Here is a 14155-nt window from a genome sequence, read left to right as displayed (position 1 = left end):
ACTTAGCAACTGGTAATCAACAGCTTTATTAAATATATCAGTTTTTAAAAAGACAACCAAGTACACTTAAGATATTTTCAGCAATCATTTACTTGAATCTCAGGTATTATGGCCAATCACAAAAGATTTGGGACAACACAATGCGACCTGTCTAATTGCCTTTCTCCGGGTGTCAAGTAAGAGAAGCAGCAAAACAGAGTAGTAGAGAAATTCCTACCCTGAAAATTCAGTTAAATTGGACATAATATGCTAGACAGATCAGTCTTCTAATTCAATAGCATCTTCTGATATTTTGTAGGTTTATATTCTACTACCAATTTCTTTTTAACCACCAAAGAAATAATATAAAATACTTAACTAAGGCTACCTGCAATGTTACCAATAAGCAGGTAACACACAAGTGTTACTTATATTACATGTAAGTCAGGTGAAGATTAGGAACAATAAAAAATATGTCAGGAAATATCAGTAAATAGCTCATCTGACCATGTTCAGTTTGTTGTAGATGAGACTGCATTTCTCAAAACAAGAATGATTAAATTTGATTGCCACAATAAATGCCCTTTCCCTTAGGTGCCATTCATCACCAATGGATTCCACCAATGGATGGAGCTAATGAAGGTGAGAAGCAACCTAGATCTAAGGAGAAATTTCCTGACAGTTAGAAGAATTAATCAGTGGAATGACTTGCCTCCAGAAGTTGTGGATGCTCCAACATTGTAAGTTTTTAAGAATAGATTGGATAACCATTTGTCTGAAATGGTTACCTGCCTGAACAGGGGATTGGACTAGAAAACCTTCAAGGTCCCTTCCAACTCTGTTATTCTGTTCTGTTATCAACACATCTTAAAGCAGAGTCCAGATTACTGCAGACTGAGATGACCTGGCGTCATGTTAGAAATGCATCTTACTGGGAAATATATTTTGAAAAATCATTTCAAACCAATTGAAACTAAATGTGCTGGCCAAATTTTTATGGTTTAAAATCTTTCAACTAACTATTTTATTTACAATAAAAATTTAACAGGATGTTATTTTTTAACCTTTTAAAGATGTAATATATTGGCATCCAGGCATGTAAATGGACCAAAAAACGTCAAATGGGGAAACTGGATTTGCTTAATGACTGCAATTTGCTTATTGACTACAATGATTTGCTTTATGACTACAGTAAAAATGACTGCAATATTGGGTCTCGTCATGTGATGACTTGATTTACTACTGATTTACAACAGAAACTATTTTTATCTTCCAATTTTAATTAAGAATTGATTTGCTTGTCACCTATTGCTTTTTAAATACCTTTAGTATTTATAATTCATTAATAATCATTTGTAATTTCATCTTTTTCTATGAGTTCTTCTAGACAATTTGAAATCTCTGGAGATACCTGAACTCTCATACATAATTCTTATTTACAATAATTACTTCCTAAAATGTCATATATTAATTTTCTCCATATGAGTGACCTTTACATCTATTGGGACCTTGGCTCTCAGAATTTCCTTGTATGCAATCCTACAGCTGAAATATTTCCCCCACACCCCAAAAGAGGAACAGAGATATTAGAATAAATAGAAACTGTTGTACAGAATCAATTCATTGGTTCTAAGCAGCTATTCTTTAGGAAAGAAACTTTTCTCAGTTCCCCAAGGATGGGCTCCAGCACGAGTCCAAAAGCTCTGGTCCTGGTGACCAACCCAGATTGGATCTTGCAAAATTATCCTGGGACATGTATATTTGCCTTCATTTGTGAAAAAGCTATCTGCTTACAGCTGAACATAAAAACAGGTGGAAAATTGTCCTGGGGTAAAACCGATCTTCTCCACACTACTTCAAAACGATATGCAGATGCCCAAGCAGAGAGAGACTATTAGGTGTATAGTTATGGAGAGGACATAAAACTGAGGGTGTGAGAAAAGATAGGTAAACAAGATACTCAAGACACATGATTTACTGGGAGGAGCGAAGAGACAGACTATCCGAGATAAGAAAAATGGCAGAGATTAGAATATTTTCCCCCTCTGACCTAATTTTCCTTTAACGATAAATCTATATGCCTATTGGAGGAAATTGTATGTTTGAAGAAAATAATAAATAAACCCTAGACTAAGGTTACTAGACTAGGTCTCTTCTTAACATTTCTTATGTTTGCAATAGGACTGTTTTGTTTTGATATGGAAGGCTATTTGGTAACATGAAGTATCAGAAGTAGGTAGATGCAAGTGTATCAAGTACAGTGAGAAGTAGTTCAGCGCAAATTCCATTTCAAAGCTTGGGAATATTCTGTTAATTTCCTAAAAGAGCTGGAGGCAGAGGAGAGAGAAGGTGAGGCCAATTACTTTACATTGTTTGGTTTTTATGACTGTGTTGGTAATGCTTGTATTTATTCATTTCCCACTGTTTATATGTAAATGGTATCATGCCATCATACCCCCTCCTAATTAGTCATCATTCTTGGGAAAGATAGAAAAGTACTTTTTTCATTGGTAATTATATGCCCTGAAACTTGGAAATGAGATTGTTTTTTTCTATGATTTTTACTGTTCCAAAGGATTAAGGCTAAAATGCATTCTATAAAAAAAGAATGTTTTTTTAAAAAAAAATGTTTTTCTGAAGGCATCAGTGTAACAGAAAGACATTAAAATCCAAAGAAAAAAAATGTAAAATTTGAGATTTGTAGTAACACTTTAAGATAAAATTGTAAAAGCAAATATATAGAACTAAATATATTTAATAAACGGAAAGGAAATAACTCTTTTGTTTACTTTCTGGGTTAATGAAAGTATAGAAAAGGGATAAAAAGAAAGGTAGAAAATGCTAGAAAAATAAGAGTATAATCCATATGCCTCCTATCAAGACATTTTTTTCTCCCCCAAATGGAGTGATCTTGGAATTATGCCTGGTAATTATGTCTGCCCCTGAAGATAAAACTTAACTCTAGGTGCATCCTAGCAAGAGACAAAGCATGAGGAGGCACACACACTCTTAACAAGACCTCTGTATTCCATTCCTTTAATCAAAACAAGCACAAGGTTACCCACAAAGTTCCAATCTAACAACCTGTCTGGTCAAGTCTTGAGGTGGAGCTCAAGTAGCTTCTACTGGTGTGGCTTAGAATCAAACAGCAACCCTCAAGGCTCCACCCAGTGTGGATTTAATTTATCTGAACTTTTCTAATACAAACAAAAGCCCTCCACCAACGGCACTCACTATCTAGAGTGCAATCAGAATCAGGGAATCAGATATGCAGGCACTGAAAAATAAAGAAACCCTTTCTTTTCTAGCCTGCAATACTAGTAATGTTTCTGCAAAGTAACTTCATATTAGTTCTAATATCTTTGTTATCAGTTCTAGAATATTCTCACACCTCCATAGAAGAATGTTGGCTGTTGGGTGTTCTTTCATAATTTATTTTGCTAAGAATAAACACATGTAACACAAAACCACTTTAACTAAAACCTGAATAATATTAAGTCAGAATTACAACCAACTTGAAAATATATTTGTTATAGAGAAATTTAGAAACTCAATTTTGTATTTCTGGGAATAAAGACAAAATCCCATTTTGAGGGAACTACATCGGATTTGAAGGAATAAGCAGTAAAATCCAAGCTAGTATTTATCAAGCAGCTAGTGTTTCTGAAAACAAGTTTTGGGATTTTTTGTTTTGCCTTGCTGAAATCAGCACCATTTCTTATTATGCATTCCTAAATACACATAACTGAATTAAAGTCCCTCTGAATTCCATGAGGCTTACATCAAAGTATATACAGAAATAAATTTAGATATTGTGCAAAATCTATCAAAAACCCACGGATTCTGAAATCTTATGTTCCTTATCAATGTCTTTCCATTTGTACAATTTTGTTAGTTCAGCTTCAGATAGCATTGTAGCATAACTCTTGTGTAGGAACACAGTTAATGCAATAAATTTGAAGGGCTTTTCCATGACAAAAACAGAAATATGGCTAATTCATGTTTAACTAATTATTAGTTAAGTGATTTTTTTTTGAAAATATTGCTTTCTGATTCATGTTATCCTATACAATTTAATCTAAATTACATAAAACATATGCATCCTTAATGAAGCAGAGTTTAAAATGGTGATGATCCTTCTTTTTCCAGGCCTGTCTACATGGAATATTGCATTATCCATCAGCTCTTCCATCTTTTATTTTTATTTTTTGCAAGATGCCATATCCCAGCAGTCATATTCATAGCCAATGCCCTAGAAGACAAGCTCAGGATTCGAAAAGATATTGACAGACTTGAACAATGGGCCCTATCCAACAAAATGAAATTTAATGTGGAGAAAAGCAAGGTTTTACACCTGGGCAGGAAAAACCAAAGGTACGAGTACAGATTAGGTGAAACCTGGCTCAAAATCAGTAACTGTGAGAGCGACCTTGGAGTCCTAGTAGATGATCACTTAAACATGAGTCAGCAGTGTGTAGCAGCAGCCAAAAAAGCTAATACAATCCTTGGTTGTATAAACAGAGGCACAGAATCAAAATAACATGAAGTATTAGTACTGCTTTATAAAGCCTTAGTGAGACCACACCTGGAATACTGCATCCAGTTTTGGTCACATTACAAAAAAATGTTGAGACTTTGGAAAAAGTGCAAAGAGCAGGAACTAAGATGATTAAAGGCCTGAAGACTAAAACATATGAAGAATGGTTGCAGGATTTGGGTATGGCCAGTCTAGAGAAAAGAAGGACTGGGGGGACATGATAGCAGTATTCCAGTATTTGAGATGATGACACAAGGAGGAGGGGGTCAATTTGTTTTCCAAAACACCAGAAGGCAAGAGAAGAAACAATGGATGGAAACTAATCATGGAGAGAAGCAACATGGAATTAAGGAGAAACTTCCTAACAGTGAGGACAATTTAACCAGTGGAACAGCTTGTCTTCAGACACTGTGGGTGCTTCATCACTTGAGGTTTTTAAGAATAGACCGGACAATTACTTGTCTGAAATGGTATAGGGTCTCCTGCTTGAGCAGGGGGCTGGTGTAGAAGACCTCCAAGGTCCCTTCCAGCTCTATTCTGATTCTGATCTTTTGAATTTCTTATAAAGCAATTCTTATAAGTCATCACAATGTACTTGTGTCAAAAGAATCACAGTTGCTTTTTTTTCCTAATTTTTAGCTGTGGAATGGAAAAGCTGAAAACAAAAGCTAAATAACATGACTTATCTGGCTGCTGACTGTTCTTCAGTAGATCAGCCATTTCCAACTCTTTGTGACCCAGTGGGCCTCATTTCATTAGGATCATCTGTCAGTAGTTGCTTCTCTGAATTTCTGTAAGTCACTGCTCGTCATCAATAAAAGTATCTCAGCATCTTGTCTTTTTCAACTGCCTGCAAATTTTCCAAGCATCAGGGCTTTCTCCAATAACTCTTATCTTCACATTATGTATCCAAAACAGTTACACTTTACCTCCATTATTGTTGCCTCCAATGAGCAGTCTGGTTTTATTTCTAGAATTGAATTATTTCTTCCTGCAGTCCAAATTATTCTCAACAATTTTCTTCAATATCACAATTCAGAGACATGATGTTTTTGGTCTTTCTGATAGTCTACCCTTCACAGCTTTATATAACTGGAAAAACCATAGCTTGGGTAACATATAACTTTATTGTCAGTGTAGGTTGCTAGCTATAATTGATATAATTCACATAGATGGTCATGGTTACAATTTTTTTTTCAGTGTGGTTCACTAGAAGACCTTCAAGGTCCCTTCCAACTCTGGCATTATTATCTTAGTCTGTTAGTTAAAAATAAAAATAAGTTGTATTCCTGTTTTCCTATAAATTAATTTATTTATTTATGTGTTTATTATTATGACAGGGCTTGGTGAATGTTGAGAGGAAAAAATAGTTCTGTTAATTCACAGCCACAATTACTTGGTCAAAAAGTAATACCATATTACTTAAATTGATGCCATCTTATGAAGTATTCAGACATTTCTCTATAGTCTTCATTAATATTCATCCAAAGTAGGCTTACTGAAAATCAAGCCATTGAAATTAACTGACGTTAACTATTGTCCTCAGGACTGCAGCCTTCTACATACTCTACAGCATCCCCATAGATACATGATCAGAATTTGGGTGGTTAGAACCAGCATGCGGCTCTCAGTTGCAGTCATAAGTTGAAGAACATCTATAGTTAGAACTATAATATGTTTTGTGTATTCTAATCCTTACTTTATTCTGTCTTTAACTCAACAAATTGTTAGTTCGTGCCTCTTGATTCACAATGGTAGACACCAAAATTCTCACTGCAAATTAAGCATACATGGTACATGTAAAGGGGAGATGGTTTATCTGGACAATTTTAAATCCATTAAAATTAATTAAGAGAAAATAGCACATCCTCCTTAAATGCAACCCATTTTCCATCCAGAGTCATAAAGGGTTAGAAATCTTGAATTTCTTCACTCCAGATGCCATCCATGTGATTGTGAACTGTCCTTAGAATTAGCAAGATGAGGAGCATGCCTCATAAGCAGAACTGATAGATACATGTGTAGGGTCAAGTCCAGAGAGGTACTGTGTGGAAATAGAAAGCATAAAGAAGCAAAAACAGACAAAAGGCAGCAAAGAAAAAAACAGACATAGTCAAAAGATAAATTCTGTAAGCCCAAAGGATGTCGTATTTAGGATTCCACTCTAAAACTTGGGAGAGTTGATTGTATGAGCAAAGTGTAGCAAAGCCAAAACATTAATTCATATTTCACCTTGCAATCTCAGATATATTTGCTCTGAGATTCTGGACAAAAAAAATTAAGAAAATACGCACCACATACACTCACCTTGAAGAACTAATTCATGAAACAATGGAACCTAGAGGATTTCTGCTCTGAAACCCTGCTTCTACTCTGAGTCATAGTATATATGATGAAAATATATTTCAATAGTAGGGAGTAAAAATTAGATATCTGAACATTTTAAAAAAATATGTAGTTGGAGTCATAACAAGATAATTATTTTTATATATGGTTTAATTTTCTTCTATTTTTTTAAACACAGTAGTACTTTGTAAAGTAGACATATGAACAAAATGTGGGCTTTTCTATATTTCTGTGTGATACGTGTGAAGGAAAAAATGTGTATTCACAAAATTATTCACAAAATAAGGAATTACAATTCTATATCCACAATAGAGAACAAAACTTTTCTCATTTTTCAGAGCTCCAACTTTTTCTTCCTTCTTACAAAGGCCATGAGCCATCTTTTCCCATGATCTTCACTGTCAATACTGCCTGTTTCCTTCCGGAGACGGGGTCTAGAGAGCGGTTGGAGGTCCAGCCGTTCCGAATCTGACCAATTGCAGCTAAGAACCTTTATAAGGTCTTATCTTGCTGCGATGAGGACGGCGAGGGCTAATTACTTCACCGCCCTCATCGCGTCCGCAGATAATCGCCCAGCCGCCCTGTTTAGGGTGACTCGCTCCCTTCTTAACCAGGAGGTGATCCCTTACAAGGACGGGCCGAGGAGTTTAGTCATCATCTGACGGACAAAATCGCTCAGATCCGGGCCGGCTTGGACTCTGACTGGGCGGAGTCTGACGTGGAGGAATCGGACGGTCTTGAGCATGTTATCTGGACTGAGTTCAATCCTGTTTCCCCTGATGATGTGGACAGGATCATGGGGAGGCTGAGCTCCACCACCTGTTTATTGGATCCGTGCCCCTCCTGGCTGGTTTATGCGGCTCGGGAGGGGACACGAGGCTGGTTCCAGGCAGTAATAACTGCTTCTTTGAAGGAGGGTGTCTTTCCCGCCGCCTTGAAGGAGGCGGTGGTGAGACCCCTCCTCAAAAAGCCTGTCCTGGACCAGCTGTTTTAAATAACTATCGTCCAGTCTCCAACCTTCGCTTTCTGGCGAAGGTTGTTGAGAGTGTGGTGGCGCATCAGCTCCCTCTGTTCCTGGAGGAAACTGATTATCTCGACCCGTACCAATCGGGTTTCTGGCCCGGGCACAGCACGGAGACGGCATTGGTCGCGCTGGTGAATGATCTCTGGCGGGCTCGGGACAGGGGTTGCTCCTCTGTCCTAGTCCTATTAGATCTCTCAGCGGCTTTCGATACCATCGACCATGGTATCCTTCTGCGGCGTCTCAGGGGGTTGGGAGTGGGAGGCACCGTTTTACGGTGGTTCTCCTCCTATCTCCTGGGCCACTCGCAGTCGGTGTTGACTGGAGGGCAGAGATCCACCCCAAGGCCTCTCGTTTGTGGAGTTCCTCAAGGGTCGGTTCTCTCTCCCCTCCTGTTCAACATCTACATGAAGCCGCTGGGTGAGATCATTCGTGGTTTCGGGGTGGGGTATCATCACTACGCTGATGATACCCAACTGTTTTTCTCCACCCCGAACCAACCCAGCGATGCCCTCGCCGTGATGTCCCGTTGCCTGGAGGCGGTCCAGGTCTGGATGGGGAGAAACAGGCTTCGTCTCAATCCTGCCAAGACTGAGTAGCTGTGCATATCGGCATCTTGGGTTAACCAGACTATTCCACCTTTAACGATGGGGGTGAGGTGTTACCCCCCGTTGATAGGGCTCGCAACTTGGGCATCCTCCTGGATTCACGGCTCAATTTTGAAGATCATATAGGAGCCGTGACCAGGGGGGCTTTTGCCCAGGTTCACCTGGTGCGCCAGTTGCGACCCTATCTGGACCGAGATGCCCTACGCACAGTCACTCATGCGCTCGTGACCTCCCGTCTAGACTACTGCAACGCTCTCTACATGGGGCTGCCCTTGAGGACCACTCGGAGGCTTCAACTGGTGCATAATGCGGCCGCGCGAGTTGTGATGGGGGTTTCCCGATACTCCCATGTAACACCTCTACTCCGTGAGCTGCATTGGCTTCCGGTTGCCCTCCGGGTGAGTTTCAAGGTGCTGGTGATGACCTATAAAGCCCTGAATGGCTTGGGTCCGGGATATCTGAGGGAACACCTGCTGCCAGCATCAAGCTCCTTCGTCCAGTGCGCTCCCACAGGGAGGGTCTTCTCAGGGTGCCGCCGATAAAAGACTGTTGGCGGATAACACCCAGGGGAAGGGCCTTCTCTGTGGGTGCACCTGCCCTTTGGAACCAGCTGCCCGTGGAGCTTAGGACTGCCCCCGACCTTCGCACATTTCGCCGGGACCTGAAGACCTGGCTCTTTGAGCTCTCCGGTCCAGGCTGAGAATTTTTAACTGGGTTTTTTTAATTTTAGGGATAATTTAATCTTTTTTAATTTGTTTTTAACTTTTGTACTGGTTGTTTTAAATACCCTGTAAACCGCCCTGAGTCCTTCGGGAAAGGGCGGTATATAAATCCAATAAAATAAATAAATAAAAATAAATTATTTACAGCCTCCATTTCTATTGTATCTTACCTTATTTTCCAGCCCTCATTCACCTTATCTTCCTAGTATTGTTTAAACTTGTTTTTACAAGAGAATTTATTTATTTGTAGCTTTTATATAAACATTATTACTGAAGAACTGCAGAAACATGAACCAATTAAATTTTGTAACAGAATATGGATGGAACTTGAGGAATTTGGAAATTATTTCTTGAATTGCTACAAGGTTGCTATTGAATTCGTTCTCGCCTTATTTCTGAAACTCAGTTTGGCAACAATCTTTTTTTTAGATTTAGAAATAATTAAAAATGTATTAGTCACTCATTTTTGTGCACTTTGATACCTAGTCAGTACAACTGCAAATTAACTATAAATAAAGCAAGACTAAACCTGAGATTCAGATTAATTACTTTATTGGTAATGATTCAAATTAAAATAGTGTTAAAATCTGTAAAATTATTTATTATTGATATTTATGATATTTATTGTTTTTAGCGAAATAGTTTGGTATAGTAGTTAAGGCATCAGATTTGAAACAGGAGACTATGAATTCTTGTTCCGCCTTAGGCACAAAGCCATCTGGGCCAGTCACTTTCTAACAACTCTAGAAAGGATGCAATGGCAATGGCAAAGGATGCAATGGTAAAATCTTGCCATGAAAACTTCAGTCACTGAGAATCGGACACAATTGAACAGATGAAAAACAAAAACAGAAGGAAAAACATACTAATAAAACTCATTTTAATTAGTAAACATTAAAATAATTTACCATCTTGGCCCCACCCCCAAAAGGCTAAAAGGGACCAAAAATATATTATATTATAATATAATATAAAATATATTATATATTATAAGCCATCTAAAGAGGCATATAAATACTGGTAATAAATAAACATGGATATTTCTATTTATTCTATGGGTATTTCTACTTGTATTTATAATACATATATGCAATATGCCAATAAAAGTATACTGAGAAATAGTTAGTTTTGTATCCACAATAAGATTTCACCTTTAATTAACAAACCAACATATAGGCAGAGATAAATATTCATTTATCTCATTTAACTTTACTAAACATAGGATAGTGAAAAAATCAATGTACATTGACTTCCGCGCACATAAAAATTAGAATCCATTGACTTCCGGTGGCTCCGCGGCGACGGAGACAGCCTTCCCGGGCTGCCCGCGGCTCAGCTGTTGTTTTTTCGCCCGAAACAGCGCCGATCAGCTGTTCGGGCGAATTTGAAGCCCCCTCCTCGGGAGAAGAGGAGGGGGTGAGGCCCCAGGTAGGGGTAGAGTTCTCCGGGGCCGCTTGAGCTTGCAGCTTGGGCGGCCGAAGGATTGAACTCCCCCGTAGCCTGGGTTGCTCCCAGCTGGCCAGCGCCTCTGCTCCTGACTTTATGGAGCAGAGCCAGGCGTCTGCGACCACCCCTGCCTGAAGGAAGGACTATGGAATAAAAAGAGCAGGCAGAGCGGTACAAGAGGAAAAGGTGAAGAGGATTATTTTATTCTACTCTCGAGCTTGATGGACTTTTTAAACTCTAAGTGAAAGTGCGTCACAATTGAAAGTAAAAGATGGCGGCTAAACCTCCCCCTAAAACTCTTCGAAGTGCTGGAACTTCCCCGGTGCAACAATCATCATTGCAGGCATTGCATCCTCCTGATGTAGTGACATCGAAGGACTTACAAGTTGCTCTTGAAAAACATACCCAGGTAATCTTGGAATCAATTTTGGAATCAATGGGTGATAAATTTGCACAGATGGAGGAGAAATTGAAGAAGTTGGAGGAGAGAATGGAGGAGAGGATGGAACAGAAGTACAGGGTGATGAAGGTAGACATTTTGTCTTCAGTGTATAAAGTGGCTGAATGTGTGGAAGGTTTGGATGAAAAAGTTAAAGATTCGACTCAAAAGAATGCCATATTAGAAGCAAAAGTATTGGAGAATGAAGATTTAAGACACAAAATGGATAAAGAATTGAGCCTTGCTCAATATTTCCAGATGCAGTTTGCCATTAGAATCAGAGGTTTAAAGGAGAATATTAAGGAAGATCTAAAGCAGCTGGTTTCTGAGGCTCTCGAAGTGGTATTGAATCAGCCAGCATCTGAAATAAAAGGAGGCATGGATAAAGTGTATCGTGTGAACTCACGGATTGCTAGACAGAGAAAGTTGCCTAGAGATGTGGTGGTTTATTTTACAAAAAGGGAAATTAGAGATGAAGTTATACAAGCTGCCTATGATACTAAGGTTGTGATTGCTGATCAAGAAGTTCTGGTTCTAAAAGAAATTCCTCCAAAGATTTTAAGGAGAAGGAAGGATTTTACATTTCTTGTGCAAGAGCTCAAGCAACGAGATATAAGGTTCAGATGGGAGATTCCAGCGGGGTTGATGGTGATGCATGAAGGTAAAAGGTACCGTCTGGTCACTGTGATGCAAGCGCGTGATTTTTACAATAATGTTTTAAAAGCAACCCCATTAACACTTTTGGAAGCTGCAAAGGGATCTGGAGAAGGAGAATATCAAGAGGTTGAAGATGGACAGACAGAGGAGAATGGTGCTGGAGGAGATCAAGTTATAACACTTTTGGATGATCCCAGAGAACAGAGGGTGACGCGTGCTGCTTTAAAACGATCAAAAAAGATAAAAGAACAAGATCAGCAGAAGTCTATGGAACTTTCACAACGTACTTACAGTCAAGTAGTGGGAGGTGGGAAAAGATTTGGGTGAGGAATGTAAAAGTTATACAAGTTTGAAATCTAAGAGAGAATTTTTATAAAATGTTTTATAGATGGTATTTAGATTTTAAAAAAGCTAAGCATGTATTTGAATTATTAGCCTAAATGTTGGAGGTGTGGTGATAAAGATGTAATATATTTTCATATTTTCATATATGGTAGACTTGTAAAAAGGTCAAGGCTTTTTGGATAAAAGCCTGATGGAATATACTAAGTTGATGTTGAATTTAATTACGGGGATAGTACTGGAAAGAGGAACTGCCGACTATAGAGGAGTGGATTTTAAAGGTTTCTGACCTGGTCGAAATGGTGAAGATTTCGGCCTATTTGAAAGATTACTCGCAGGAACGTTATATTATGGAAGGGAGAAAATGGCTTGGGTTTATTCAGAACAAGTATAGGGTTAAGAAGTTTTATATTTGAATAAGTTTTCTTTCTTTGTTTTTTTTTTCTATATCAGTTTTTTTTATATATATTTATATATATTTAATATTATTAAGGTTTGTTTTATCCTATATAAGCTAGAGAGTGATAGATTTTAGAGTTTATGGTTGTTAGTATATGGTTGTTTATGATTGTTTTTTTTATATATACCTTGTATTTAGCTCTGGGAAGTCGGGGGGGGGGAGGGGGGGAGGGGGGAGAGGAAGGGGGGGAGGGAGAAGGGGGGGGAGGGGGGATTTTTTAAGGGAAAAATTGTATGTAAAACTTTTTTTAAAAAAAAAATTAGAATCCATTTATTTTGAAAAGTGAAAAAACAGCCCAATAATTTATCTGTTACATGAAGCAGACTTGATTATTATATTGTTTCACTGTAAAAGCAAAAACAAAAAGTATAAGGTGCATATATTTGGGATCATGTTTTTTTCTACCATTTAACTTAACACTACCTTGCTGAAACTGAACTAAAATATGCACTACTGTTTCAGGAAAATGAGCTAAGATGAAAAACAAAGTGGGGGTGGGGAACTGAAAGAAAGGATCTGTTGGGGATTCTCATTTGGCAAAATTAAAAAAAACACATTTTTTTTTCAAACTTCTAAGAATGGGTTCTTCCCCCGATACATACAAACTTCAACTGTTTTTGTCTTTCAGTACTTTTGCTGGCTCTGCTTCATAAAATGCACGCCAAAGTGTGAGTTGTGTGTTTCTGTGAGTAGGCTGTTTACAAAAGTTATGCTAGACTTCAGAGCAGCTCAGAGAATTCCAGGAAACGGCCTGTTATTTTATTCTAGGTCAGTGTCGACTCATGACAGGCAGCAAAGCTAACAGAGGACAGCTCGCTCAACCTTTCAATCCATAGCCAGGCCTCAATGGGAAGGAAAGAGGAGAAGGGGAAGGAGGGAAGGAAGGGGGGGGGGAAGGGAGAAAGGGAATGCATACGAATGAGCCATGAGTGGGCGGAGTGCTTTCCCAGCACTCTACCAACCACAGCACTAGGAATTATGATAAACACCACTCTGGAAACAAGATACAACAGTACATTGTGTTCTTCTTCACAAAAACATCCAGACTTCGGCTCACTTCAAGTAAACAGTTAATCTTGTTTACTTTTTTATTTGTTGAGTGGTTAACTGAACAATCTAGCATACACATGAGCTTTCTTCTTGCAGAAATTTAAAAAAATAATATCTCAGCGGCATCCTTCCACAAATCAGTCCAATGTGTAAATCTTCTATAATTTGAAAACACTGAGGAAATTTGTTGTTTTACGAACTGTCAAAACAAAATGTTTTTCAGGCAGATAAGCACTGAAATAAGTTTAAGATTTTCCTCCATGAAAATCAGTGATAGAAGATAAATCTATAATTAATAAAGTGCCAGTAAAGATACATTGTCAGACATCAGAAATAGCCCAGTAGTTCATGTAAAACATCTGTAGGAAAAATGGGGATCTTTTAGCAAGGATTGGGACATATCTTAGCCTACTTTCAAATGTAATTATATAAAGAAATTAAAATACATTGATTATAATATTTTTGGTATTTATCCATTTAGTGTATAAATATAAGAAAGGAACTTATTGGCTCCACATTTTGTTGAATTATGATTTTCAGAAGTTTCA

General features: G+C 38.2%; 1 protein-coding gene across 1 annotated transcript in view; it reads right to left on the bottom strand.

The window, feature by feature from the left end:
• The window catches only part of SPIDR (scaffold protein involved in DNA repair), a gene marked incomplete at its 5' end in the record, with an annotated part of 204368 nt that overhangs the window by 39799 nt on the left and 150414 nt on the right, over positions 1-14155 (bottom strand). The window lies entirely within an intron of this gene.

Source organism: Vipera berus (assembly GCF_964194415.1).
Source record: "Vipera berus genome assembly, chromosome: 3".
Classification (NCBI taxonomy): Eukaryota; Metazoa; Chordata; class Lepidosauria; order Squamata; family Viperidae; genus Vipera; species Vipera berus.
Note: the sequence above shows the minus strand (reverse complement) of the source record. Positions and strands in the feature narration are given on the sequence as shown.